Raw genomic sequence first — 14,297 nt, 5'->3', positions numbered from 1 at the left:
GTCTAAGGCCCCCTTCCCCCCAGCATGAAAAATTTGGTCCAGTTTCGTGCACTTCCCGCGCAATATTATCACAGTAAATTCATTTTAAGAGAGTGTCAGCGAGATGATGATTTGAACATTTTACAAACTCCCCCGGGAAACTCCCACACCTCTGGCTCTGTGGCCCCGACACACCCTTGGTTTTTATGTGCTGATTTCTGCAATGAATTCCATAATATAAGTTGAACCAGCAATGTGGATGTCGTGGTCAATTGATAGTTTGTTATTCTTCGTTCAGTTGAAGTTTTTAGTGTTTCTTTTTGGTCAATCGTGGATATAGGAACGTCATAAACCTAAACCAGGCCTTCTCAACTAGTTTATTTGAAGTGCCAATTGGGAAATTTAGTGAACATGGAAGTGCCAACATATTAGGCCTAAGGGAGAATTTTGCGAGGAAGCGCGTTCGCAACCGAACGCATAGCGGGTAGGGTCCAGGCCTTATGGCCATAAGGGGTCTAGTGTCAAAGGCCCTGCTGCGGGGGTTCAGGGGCCAGCACCCCCGGAACCTCTGAGATTTTAGGGCTTTCTAAAGGCTCAGATGTGGTATTTTCACCCATTTTTTGTCAAAAATGTATGTGAAAAAAATTAGTAAATTTACTGTGCGCCACTTCGTGCGCCACTTCGACTAACTCCAAGTACCATATGTACCACCAAGCTGTAGATCCAAGAGCAGCACGAATAATGCAAGCACTGAAGCGCATTAACTTGAGTCCGACCTTTCGGATAGGAACGTTTGGACAGTATTTTTGTGGGACCTGAGTGCACATCAGACACATCAATTTTTATTTTATTTTTTAGGTCTTTTGAAAAAAATGTGTATCTTTAATACGAAAGGTCAATTTTTTTAAATAATGGTCGGATTTTCCTCCCGACTTCATACACTTTAATATATCATTATATTTATAAAGTTTACTTCGAGGACTGTTATCCATCAATGTACACGCTACTACGTCAACGTCGCCTTCGGTGGCTGGGACATGTGAGTCGAATGGCAAATGGTCGCATTCCCAAGGATCTCTTCTATGGAGAACTGTCTTCAGGACACAGAAAATGCAGAAGAAAGGGTCGACCACCACTCCGCTTCAAGGATGTCTGTAAGCGAGACATGAAAGCACTTGACATGAACTGGGTCACCTGGGAATCTACTGCTAGTGACAGAAAAACTTGGAAGCAACACCTCTCGGTTGGCCTGAAAAGGGGAGAAGACCTCGTCCAGAAAGCTGCTGATGACATCCAAAGAAACCCAACAAGACGCATCAGTCTTCACATGCCAGGTCTGCAATAAAATTTGTAAGTCTCGCATTGGTCTATTTGAAGGATAGGAACGTTTGGACAGTATTTTTGTGGGACCTGAGTGCACATCAGATACATCAGACACATCAAACTTTTTTTTTATTTTCAGGTCTTTAGAAAAAAAATGTGTATCTTCAATACGAAAGGTCAATTTTTTTAAAATAATGGTCGGATTTTCCTCCCGACTTCATACACTTTAATTATATTATAGGGAACACGTGTGGCCGAGTGGATAAGGCACCCGACTCATAATCCATTGCGAGTTCGAGCCCCGCTTCTTGCCAACGTGTTGTGTCCTTGGGTATCCTCATTGCCTACTGGGGGGATGGGGTTGGGTTGGATTGGATGTTTGTATAGTTGTTTGTTTCAATGTTGCAATATTGGCGCTGATTAAGTGATTAAGCTGCTGCCTGCAAATTGCATTGTGTCTGTTTAGGTGTGTTTAATGTACAATTCTAGCAATTTGACCTGCGGGTCACTATTAGAGTTTGAAATAAAACCTTCCTTTTTTATATATATATATCATTATATTTATAAAGTTTACTTCAAGGACTGTTAAATGTCAATAATAATTTGCCATAAAATTTGTATTATATCTTGAATTTAAAAAAAATCAAATTACTTGACACCGGATGGACATTCCTCGTATTCATAATGCACTTTTGGTTATCTGATGTGCTATCAGGTCCCACAAAAATACTGTCCCTTAACATCATTTTTATATTTTATAAAGCACGTCATCTAATAAAGCATCAATACTGCACTGTGACATCCAGTAAACTGATCTGTGTACCCATGTTATTATGAAATATGTACAAGAGCCTTTTTAAGAAATGCTTTCACGCCTGGAGCATGTATCCCAAGAGGCCTGGTATACTTTTGCTCGTCTGTCCAAACCCAGCATCTGCGAACAACTGTCGAAACAGATACTGCGTTTTCCCTTGGGAGATCGTTGTTTTTTAATCAGTCTGCTGAAAACGTCAAAGTGTTGTATCAGCAAGTACACAGCAGAGAAGATACTGTGCTTGTTCGTAGGAGGCAAACATGTTGAAAAAGTGTGCTTGCAATATACAAGACAGTATTGGGCTATTCCGGCTAAAATGCATACGCCCCCTATGGGAGACTTGACCCCAATCTTCCACACAGGGAGTGTGATTTCCATATGGAGTTATCTGAATGGGATACGTCATTTGAAATTTATGCTCCTTGTGTGCGAGATTAAGGTCATGTCTTCCATAGAGGGTGTATGGATTACAACTGGACTCGCCCATTAATAAAGTAGATAGTGCGTTTTACTGGTTGCAGGATAGTTTTGTCGAGCATAACGGTATCCTCTGAGGCGTACCTACTAAAATATTAATGTTATTGCCTCTAGTGAATAAGAATGACATCCCATGCACATACAATTGATGAATATTCGTCAAGAAAATCCTATGATGCGTGGACGACGGTGAACTTTCAGAAGGGGTGTATTTACCACCATACAGTAAACAGAAGGAATTACAAACGCTATCCCCAATACTGTTTACTATTAGGTATCAAAAAAAGAAGAAGACAGCAGTGTTGAAAATATGAAGCTCCATTTTAGTCCTAACTCAGTGTATTTCACCATGTTCACCCACTCCCAGCTCCCACTCGTCAGTCTCCGGATCGGACTGCAATGTCTTGTGTGGCTTCTTCATCTTCGCTCATGTACACATCGTCATCTCTTCTCTCTTGAATCATCTCTTTTTAAGTTTAATGTGCACGATCGTAGGTCGAGCTTCGAAAAGTACTTCAAACCATTCAACTCGGCTACAATTTTATCCAAATTTGGATATCATGTCGTTCACGAATGATTGCTTCATTCGCAGCCAGCATATCGACGCACAGCCTGATGTCATCTTGTGACCTGGGTTTGGGTACTGCTATCAATAGTGATACCCATGGAGTTGGGCCGTTGCATCCTCAATTATCCCCCCTGGTCTGGTAGCTTTTTCTCTATCTTGTCACTGAGTTGGAAGGGGATTTTGTGATGTGTCTGTGCGACTGGTGGTACTTGTTCATTTATATGAAGTTTGACGGTTACATCCTTCAAAAAGTTTAGGTCTTAAAATGTATATCTTCAATACGAAAGGTACAAATTTTCAACTGATGGCCTGCTTTCCTCCCAGCTACAAAAATACTGTCCAAACGTTGCTATCCGATCCCTTAATAAGGTTTTCAATCTTCACTAGGAATATTGTACACATGACAAAGTCAGACCTCGTGTGCTATATTTTTTCCGTTTCATATGTGCCATTTACATACAATATAAATAGATTTAATTAAATTCTCACCACAGGAGGTAGGACTTACCAAATTGAACACATTCATGATTCTCGTATGCCCCAATATAATGTTATTGAAACAGGTTATGAAACTTGAGAAGCGCTTCTGCGAGAAAATAGATTTATGAAAGAAGCTGTATAAAAGGAAATTAATGTTTGCTCAGAAAATTTGCGATTATTATCCTCGCCACTCCTCGAAAAATACCCCTTTTCTCCTCTCGTCCATTCTCGACGAACTTCAACCTTTTTCCCGCCATTATAACCAATAACAGCGTACACAAACTCTTCCCAAGACGACAATATAATTCCTAATATTTGTTAAATCCAGAATCGGCATTTCCAACAAGGATCAAAGAGCAACCAAATCTAGACATTAAAATAATAATGGTGTACTGGTTGATAATAACTTTGTGATATTAAATCGAACAAGATTAAAAGCACGGCCAGACAATCATATCTTCAAACAAGTGGTTTTGAATTATAACACGTAGTTCAGTTAACATGGTTAAAGGCAATGTTATTCACTTATGAAAGTTCATTTAGCCTAGACCTACATTCTTACAAATAATGTAACACGAACCTGTTCCTTCTCAAAGATATTCTTTGCCTTTATAGTATGATTTAATTTCCCTTGATCAAAATTCCATGACGTCATTACAATACGAGCTCCACATGCACCCCAGAAGTAAATGTTAAAACCTACGTAATAATGAAAAAGGCGTAATACCTATTGACACTATGATGAAATTCAGTACGAGTATAGTTCCTTAATCTCAATAATACTTGTATACTCATAAAAATTAAATTTAATATGGTGGCTACAAAACTGTGAGTTGGTGAACTATTTCTTCCCTGTTTGGAGTCATGCATCCCAAGAGGCTTGGTTACTTTTGCTCATCTGTCCACCTAGCAACTGTCGAATTTGGGTAATGCCTTTTCACTTGGGTTATTTTTAATCAGTCTGCTGAAAACGTTAATGTTTAGTATCTGCAAGTAAAAGACAGATGAGATACTGTGCTTGTTCGTGGGAGGCAAACATTTCAAAACAGTGTGCAAGACAGTATTGGGCTATTCCAGTTCAAATTTTATGGAAGACATGACCTCAATATTCCACACAGGTAGTGTGACTTCCTAATGGAGTTACCTGGATGGAATATTCCATTTGATATCTACACCATCTGTGTGCGAGATTAAGGTCAGGGGGTGTATGGATTACAACTGGAATTGCGTTTTACTGATTGCAGGGCAGTTTTGTCGAGCATAATGGTATCCTCTAAGGAAGCTTGAGGAGTACCTACTAAAATATTAATATTATTGCCTCTGGTGAATAAGAATGACATCCCATGCACATACAATTGATGAATATTCGTCCAAGAAAATCCTGTGATGCGTGGACGGCGGTGGAACAGGGACTACATGAAATTTTCGAAGGCATGGATTTACCACCATAACTTGAACAAAAAGAATTGCATGCGATAACATTGATATTATTTCCCATTAGGTATTAGCAAAAAGGAAGAAAACATCCGTGTTAAAAAATAAGAAGCTCCAGTTTACCTGCACATCACCCACCATACTCAGGAAAAACAAATAATTCTTAAAATCATCGCACCCTTTTCTCAGACGGCGCGGTTGGTGGTCGCTTTCTTGAGCGATCAGTCTGAGTAGATGGTCTGGTAAGGGGCTGTGCAATAATTACGAGTCCTGGGTGGAAGGTAAAATGGGGGGGGGGGCAAGAAATTTTTAGCACACATTCATGGAGCACCTTCCAAATAAAATGCTCTAAAAAGGAGTAGGAAAACAGTACGCTGTTATGAGTTATGTACGATGTTATGGGTTAAATGGCGGGAAAAGGTCGAAGCTCGTCGAGTCGGGTACTATTTTTCAAGAAGTGCCATGGATAATAATCGCAGCATTTTTTGAACAAACGTTAATTTTCTTTCATGCAGCTTCCCTCAAAAATCAATTTTCCCACAAAAGCGCTTCTCAAGGTTCATAACCTTGTTTCAATAACATTATATTGAGGGCATACGAGAATCATGATTATATTCAATTTGGCAAGTCCTACCACTTGTGGTAAGAATTTAATTAAATCTATTTATATTGTATGTAAATGGTACATCTACCAAAAAAACGTTTCAAAACGTAACAAAATATAGCACACGACATGCTATCCTTATTTTATTAGAAAAGTGCTATTAAATATGGCTAACAAGATGCATGCCATCAAATTAATTTCTAAAGCGTCAGCTAAAGTATGGAATAATTGTTCTAAATTTTCCAGTATTGTAATTAAAGGTAATCTGAATTACTACATGATGTAGTTAAGTTTGTAATCTATGAAAATACATCTTTTTACACACCGAACTTTCATACCTACTTGGACCTACTTGGTGCTTTTTATTTAAAAGGCAAACTTCGAATCACGTGACTCTAATGATCCGACAAGCAATATCAATCCACTTATCATCAGTCAACATACATCGGCGATGAAACATTTCCAATGGCAAAGAGGAGGAGGAATAACTTACTTAAGATTAAGTAGGTGCAACATCATTGAATCATTATTCTTTCTATTAGAGATCCGCTAAATCAGAAACTAGCAAATCATCAAAAACAGAATTTTGAATTTTTGTAAAGAGGTGTGCTACGATGATTTGGAAGTGACAAAACCGAAAGCAACCTGTGAAGTAAACGAAAGAATGAATTAATTCATGTTAACCACATTATTTCACATGCCTTAAAGCAATCAATGTTGCGGTCTACTGACATTCAGCTGCGTTGTGATGTTAAACACCTTGATGTCCAGTAAGAAATCTCTTTTTAGTTCAAGAGATTTCAGTTCATAGTAATAGTACTTACACAGCGGTGATTAATCTAGGCTATTGAGCCATTTCAACAACACCCCTCATTTAGTGGGAAAAGATTATTCAAATTTACTCACAACTCACACCATCGTCATCCACCGGCCACAAGGATTCAGAAAAAGTATACTTTGACCTATCTAAACTCCTCAACAAAAGTTTGGAAAGATTTTTCAAGCATCTGTATCTCAAATTATTTGTGACATATTCATATCGTGTTGCATATCAATGGATAGCTACAATACTCCCCTTTACAATGACATCCCATTTGAAACCATAACATTTTTCACGGCTGAGTACACGCCTTGTGAATGAAGTGGGGTCTCAAACAGAATTTGCCAAATTGACCATTATTCTGTGCGCAAACAACGCTAGCCACTAACCTCAATAGCGGGTGGAAAAACCACAGGCAGCCACAATAGTCAGGCACCTTCTCCTCATGCTGCTCACCGACCTGGTTACACGTTATTGTCATGACTGTGGGATGACATTCCATTCTTTAACAAGGATTCGTCGCAGGTCATTCAATGTGGTTCGTATGGGCTTTTCTGGCACGTACAGCACGATCAAGCTGGTCCCACAAGTGGTCAATCGGGTTGAGGTCTGGCCCCCTGGTCTGGCCCAGTTCTCCCATATTCTGTAGGTAGTCGTTGACTACCGTGGCTCTGTGGGGCGAGCGGTGTCATCTTGGAGGATTGCATTAGGTCCCAGATTGTGAAGATAAGGGATTGCACCAAAGCGTGTACTCAGCCGTGAAAAATGTTATTGTTTCAAATGGGGTGTCATAGTAAAGGGGAGTATTGTATATAGTATCCATTGATATGCAACACGATATGAATATGTCACAAATAATTTGAGATACAGATTTTTGTTGAGGAGTTTATGACGTATGGTTATGGCAATAGTGTAACATTGCGACGTCATATGTCTAAATTGGGCTCTGCAGGGGGTGAACATGGAAATTGATCTGATTTTTTTGAAAATAATCTCAAATTATTCATCTTGTTACAAGAAATAAGAATAAGAATACCAGCAGTGCTTTCTTATCCAGGTAACGCAACAATTGTCAAGGTCAAATTGAGCTCAATTGACTCAATGTAGCATTCAGTGCGATGTTTAGTGGATCCCGGAAATAGTCATGTTCTGCTGAAATAGGCTTATGCATGTGTTCCCGTGTTCCGTGTAATATGTGTTGAAATAGGCTTATGGGTCCGATGAGATGCACCTGTTAGACACATTGTAATGCTTTCCGATGCGCGCACTGCGTCCGTCGGTACTCCTCTCGCACACCCGTTGATACTCCGCGATAGCGCATCACGAGCACGCAATAGCGCATATCGCACCGCGAGCACGCGTTAAGCGCGCGGACAGACACACTAAATTTTAATTTAATTTAATTAAATTATTTATTTATTTATTTATTTATTTATTTATTTATTTATTTATTTATTTATTTGAACGGACGCTTTTGTATCAGCAATACACGCCTAAATTGGCGGTGCGTTCATATAAAAGTTAAGCGCGCGGACAGACACACTAAATTTTAATTTAATTTAATTTAATTATTTATTTATTTATTTATTTATTTATTTATTTATTTATTTATTTATTTATTTATTTATTTGAACGGACGCTTTTGTATCAGCAATACACGCCTAAATTGGCGGTGCGTTCATATAAAAGACAAAAGAAATATATTTAAAACAACAACAATAACAACTCATAGGAAACAATAATAATAAAATAATGTAAAGTGTATAAAAGACACACAACCCACTCACGTACACTCCCACGCTCTCATCTCTCTCACCTCTACTCACCCCCACCCATATCACACATACATACATTCCCTCACACACATGCACACAAAATCAAACTTATAAATTATGTGCATTACAATATTACAATCAAAACTATTTACAATCATATGTACATCAAAAATGGTAAATCAAATCAAATCAAATCAAGTTATAAAGAATATTTATACAAATTTTACTAGCATCACTTAGTTGTATTATTGTGATACGTTAAGCATGAAAGAGATTTGGAATTAAATTTAAATTTTAAACTATATTTATTATATGTACAATAGAGTCCTAACAAAATGCCCCTATTACAAATTATAAAGAACATTTAAACAAATTTCACTAGCATCACTTTAATTGTATTATAGCGATATCTAATGTAATACCTCAACAATCACCGTCATATCCCATCAATTTATTATAGAATATATTACATAATCTTCTTATAATTTTAAATGGTAAATATGTTGACGAATGTGTTTTTATATCTAAGTATTACAACACGGGAATAATATTATGTAGGAAACAAAATGGCACATATGCCGGGAAGGAATGACCTATGTCAATTGAGCTCATAGACATGATGTACCACTTATGGACGCGTGAATTTATGCGACCAGGCGTGACAGGCAATTCCCGATAGTATAATAAGTTTCTTGTCCCTACCAACGCTCTGCAGGGTCTATTGTTCTATTGTTTCCGATTAGAGCGCTGACATATTGGAAAATGTTGCCAATCAATATTCATGAGAGTGTACATTCAACGTCCAGTTTGCGAAATTGGGTGAGTTGTGTTTGGTAGGTGTGAAATACATCTGACTGGGCGTTTTAATTACGTAACGAATAAAGGCATTGACATCATCGAATGGCTGCCCAGTGCTGTTATGTGTTTAGTTATTATATAGGCCTAATAATTATTATTAAATGTATTCATCATCCTTCTAATGTGTACTCGATCAGCAAGAGCATTCAATTTATTTAAATGAAACGCCTAACGTCAGGTGGGTGGTAAAGATGATTGCATCGACAGCTAAAGCCTCCTTTTGACTTCAGACCCACACAAGCACACATTTGGGATACGAGAGTACAATGGTACCACTTTACACATGACTGCCCTTACACATGACTGTAGTGTGGTCACTTATTGATACTCGCCTGTTGTAGAGCGTTAATATGATGCCGGATCAGTGACCAATTTAATGGTGGAACCCCTTTATTCGAAACAATGGTACCACTTTTATGAATAGCCTGTCGCAACTTCTAATCGGCATCAAACGAACAAAAGATTATATAATCTATTGCGACTCTATTTCTATTTAAAAGCTCTTTGGTCCCTACCCCATGCTAAGCAGCATTTTACACCTCCTTCATTGAGAAGAGAACAAAAGACTGTAGGACAATGAGAGCTTGGGTGGGTGGGAATGCAATCCTTTACAAAGGCGCCCTATTTGAATGCTGTTCACGCTATTGAAAGGATGGCGGCGAATACTCACTGCAAAGAGTTTAAAATGGTCCCCATAATTGAAGTTCATCTTTGGTGGCATCGGTACCACGCCAAAGGAAGATGTAAGCGAGTGAAAGGATCAAACTTGTCAACTGAAAAAGATGATTGTTATTTAAATGCACTGGCAAGAAGTCTGGGCAAGAAGTGAACGATTTTGGTCGGCTAAACGATACAGACAACAATCGCTTGTCATGTTCGTTCCTCGGTAGGAACTGTTAATCGACGGCTGCTGACAAGCCATTTGTAATGATTCCTCTATCACTACAACATTGCCAAAGGCGTCTGGCCTGGGGTATATGTCGGCACCTCCCATCTGAGAAGTTTCTGGACTCCTATGGCTTGGAGCATGATGGTGGTGGAAGCGTGATGATGTGGGTGGCATAACCTGGAACAGACAAAACTGAACGGGTGACAATTAATGGCAACTTCACTGCACGTTGTTATGTTGACGAGATTATGGAACCTGTGGTTATACCAGCCTTCTATCAGGATCCAAACATGATATTCCAGCAAGACAATGTATACTGTCTTCTATAACCAGCCAGATTACCAGACCTTTCTTAAATTGAGCACCTATGGGATAATTTGGGCATACGCATTCATGACCCTGAACTTTATCCGATGCCACCTGCAACCACGGAGGAATTGTCTCAAGGCTTCGTAGAGAATGGACCCAGATATCTCAGACAGACATTCAACGAGTGGACATACATGGTACCATTGGTAAGTGAAATGATACTGTTTATAATACTTTAATAGACCTATATCTTTTGGATTATTAAATCAAATCCGTGGCCCGTAGGCCAAATTACATGAAATGTAATTTGCATTGTTTACATTAAAAGACATAAAAAAACCATATAAAGTATACATAAATCACCATAAAATTACTCAAAGAAATTAATTGCACTTGATGAAGCAGTTGGAACACCAAAGCGTTTGAGACGTGAGATCATGTAAAACATTCGACTGCTTTGTGATACCATATTGTTAACCTGAGACTGCCAGCCAAGATTGAACTGGACAGTCCCAGGAGCTTAGTCTCAGACACCACCTCAAGCTCTATCCCAGCAATGTGAAGACCAGGAGGGACATGAGGTATACCCTGTGTGGGCAAGTCATACTTCAGTATGACTTGCCCTGAACGTCCACATATATTCGTAAGAGACCGGACACATTGCATGAGAGCCTGCCAATTTAAGCTTCCTATAATATCAATTGCATTAAACATACGAAGTCACAAACTTACAAACTTCAATATGAACTTCAAATACACCAGACCAGCTGTTAATCATTACCGATCCTTCAGAACGTTTTACTCTTGCAGCTGTTTGATGTAAAATGCGACTTCGCTATCTCCATTTTCCCTATCGAAACGTCAGGCGTTGTTTACAATTTTACCGGAAATGTGGGAAATCGCCAGGCCTTCTTCTGGAAATGCGCAAGGCATTGTGGGAAATTGTCAGAGCTGTGCACGTTGTGTAGCCTAAGTTCCTTGGCCCCGATCTCGAAACAATAAACATGGCGGAATAAAATGACCGTGCGTAAGCAGTAAAGGGACTGGTGGATCAAACCTATGTAACTCATCAGTCTGACAAGGTCAGGTCATTACGCATCATCAGAGTTGGTAAATACGTCATCTGCTTTACGCCATTGTTGTAGCCGAGAGAGCAAGCGTGAGGTCTGGACACTTTTCGTGTTCTGGACACAAATTTGTCATAAATATATTGGCGATGTCCAGTATTTAAGGGCACTTTTTACATACAGGTACGTTTGCTTGTGATAGGGTAGATTCGATAGCTGTACAAATTGTACAAAATATCAATTTGATAATGACCTCAAATTGTTTACAAAAATATATTTTTCCATACGTTGTCATTGTAGTGCAGGGTTATGTGTGTAGACATGAGGTTCCCTCATGAACAAACCTGCACCACCTTGCACTTACTCGGATTGAGCTTGAGATGATGGTCTTTTGCCCAAGCATCCAAGTCCTGAATAGCAGATCCAATCTGGCTGACTTGTTTAGCAGAACGAACCTCTCCAAGGGTGAGATCATCGACATACTTAAAGCTTTTAGTCAGAGACTCCTCAGAAGCATTATTGATTACACCAAGAAATGTGATGGGGCCCAGCTTAGTGCCCTGTGGGACACCACATGAGAGAGTTTCCCATTATGACAGGGCAGAGTGGTACTGAACCCGTTGACGACGAGCTGTGAGGAAGTTTAGAATCCACGGCAGTAACTCGCTTCTGACACCAAGCTCGTAGAGTCTCTGGATAGCTAAAGTATGGTCGATGCAATCAAATGCCTTGGAGAAGTCCGTCACAACTTGGGTTCCTACAGTTCCTCCTTTGTCTGTACCTTTGAAAAAAAAACATCAAGAATTTCAATTAGACAATGAGAAGTAGACGACCTTTTGATACCACCATATTGGTTGTGGTCAATTGCACTAGAAATATCATCAAGCACCCAATTTGCAACAAACCCCTCCCATACTTTTGCCAAAAGGGAAGTCAATGAGATTGGCCTTAGTTGTGAGATTGTAGCAGGGATTTCCTTTGGAATTGGGGCAATTGTGGCATCTTTCTAAACTTAGGGGATCATTCCATCTTTTAAAGATGAGTTGAATGTATCTGTTACTGGGATGCTAAACTCACAGGCAAACTCTCTAATCAACCTCCCAGGAAGACCGTCAGGTCCTGCTGCTTTTTTAACATTCAGGATTTTCAGAGCATTGTACATATCCCATACCTGGATCTGAGGTGGCAATCTTGCAGGTAGGAAGGTGGGTTGATTGGGGGTGTAATTTGTGAGACTGAGGCAAAATTATCATTCAGAGAGATATCATCATTCATCATGGTGTTAGTTTTATGATAATAGTCCAATATTTTTGTGAGGCATTTGTAGGCAATGGGCAGATTGAATTGACTGGGTGGGCAAAACAATAATAGTGGGTGGGCATTACCTAAATCACTTTGCCCCCCCTATGTCCCTCCCCCCTGGGGAGTATGACAAAAGAAGTTGTAAATTGTAATCCAACTGGCTACTGCATTGAATACTAATCACTTATCACAACAATTTATACTCCATCGCACTGGGTATAACAGTGTAAAAACACCTTTATTTAAACCACAGAGATCACTAAACGTCTCAAGTTGTATTATCTGATTACTTGGTGAAGATTTTTCCTTGCCATTAATAAATGGTCAAGTTTTCTTTCAAGTCAATCTAAGCAACTTAGGGAATATTGTGTCCATTTCAATAACAAACAACTCAGGAACAAAACGTCTGAACAAACAATTTGTATTTTTAAACTGAAGCGACACATCAATCATTGAACAGAAAGGTTTCTAATAATGGACACCCCTTGATGATTGACAGAAAGGTTTCTAATAATCGACACCCATTGGTGATTGAATTACTTGATTCAACAACAGATGTATGTCCCTTGGCTTCTAAACCATGATAGATAAAAGAAAAAATGGAACATTAATGAAAATGCTTTTGTAGGTTAAACCAGGAATATGTCAAACTACTTTGCTACTGGAATTCCTAAAGGATTATGTTCGTCAGTTAATGTCAAAGCTTTTAATGAATCAGATAGCAACGTTTGCATAGTATTTTTGTGGGACCTGAGAGCACATCATACACGCCAAATTGCATCCTGAATACGAGGAATGGCCTGATGATATCAAATAATATTGATTTTTTGGGGAAAATGTATATCTTCAATACGAAAGGTCAAATTTTCAAATAATGGACGGCTGCTCCTCCCAGCTACATATTCTTTAAGCACATATCATTTATAAAGTTTACTTTAAGGGTATACGAGGTATTGTTGGTTGAAGCAGCCAACAAAATCGATTTTCATTATCTTAATCAATATATTATTTAAAAAAATAACAATTTGGTGTTTTGCAAAAGTTCATTCTACAAATCATATACTTTGAAAACTTGCTTAATTTATTATTGTTAATGAGTTATGTACGTTTTTACAAAAGTGTTGTTGTTTCAGCCCCTCTTTACAACATAACTCAAGAACCACAGGACCTACAAAAGTATATCTGTGATATTTGAATTCTTCTATGAACTACTTTTTTCTGCTGCTTCGACCAACAATACATCGTATACCCTTAAGGACTGTTAAATGTCAAACATATCGTTTTTAATAATGTTCCATAAAATTTGCATTATATCAAAAAATCAGAAGGACATTGCTCGTATTCAGAATGCAATTCGATTTGTCTGATGTACTCCCATGTCTCACAAAAAGTACTGTGCAAACGTTGCTATCCGATCCCTTAAGGGATGTGTAAAGGGCGGGAACCTGGTTTGGATTCCAGAGGGAGTGAGCCTGTAAGAGACACAGCCATCAGAAAAGTACTAGCTCAGATCGCGCGCCAAATAAGTTTGCAGTTCAGAAATTGCCATTTTTCCCAGCCTTGAAAAATAGTAGGTACAGCTGGGAATCTCTCGGTTC

The sequence above is a fragment of the Amphiura filiformis genome, chromosome 16 (genome assembly GCF_039555335.1).
Source record: "Amphiura filiformis chromosome 16, Afil_fr2py, whole genome shotgun sequence".
NCBI lineage: Eukaryota > Metazoa > Echinodermata > Ophiuroidea > Amphilepidida > Amphiuridae > Amphiura > Amphiura filiformis.
Note: the sequence above shows the minus strand (reverse complement) of the source record.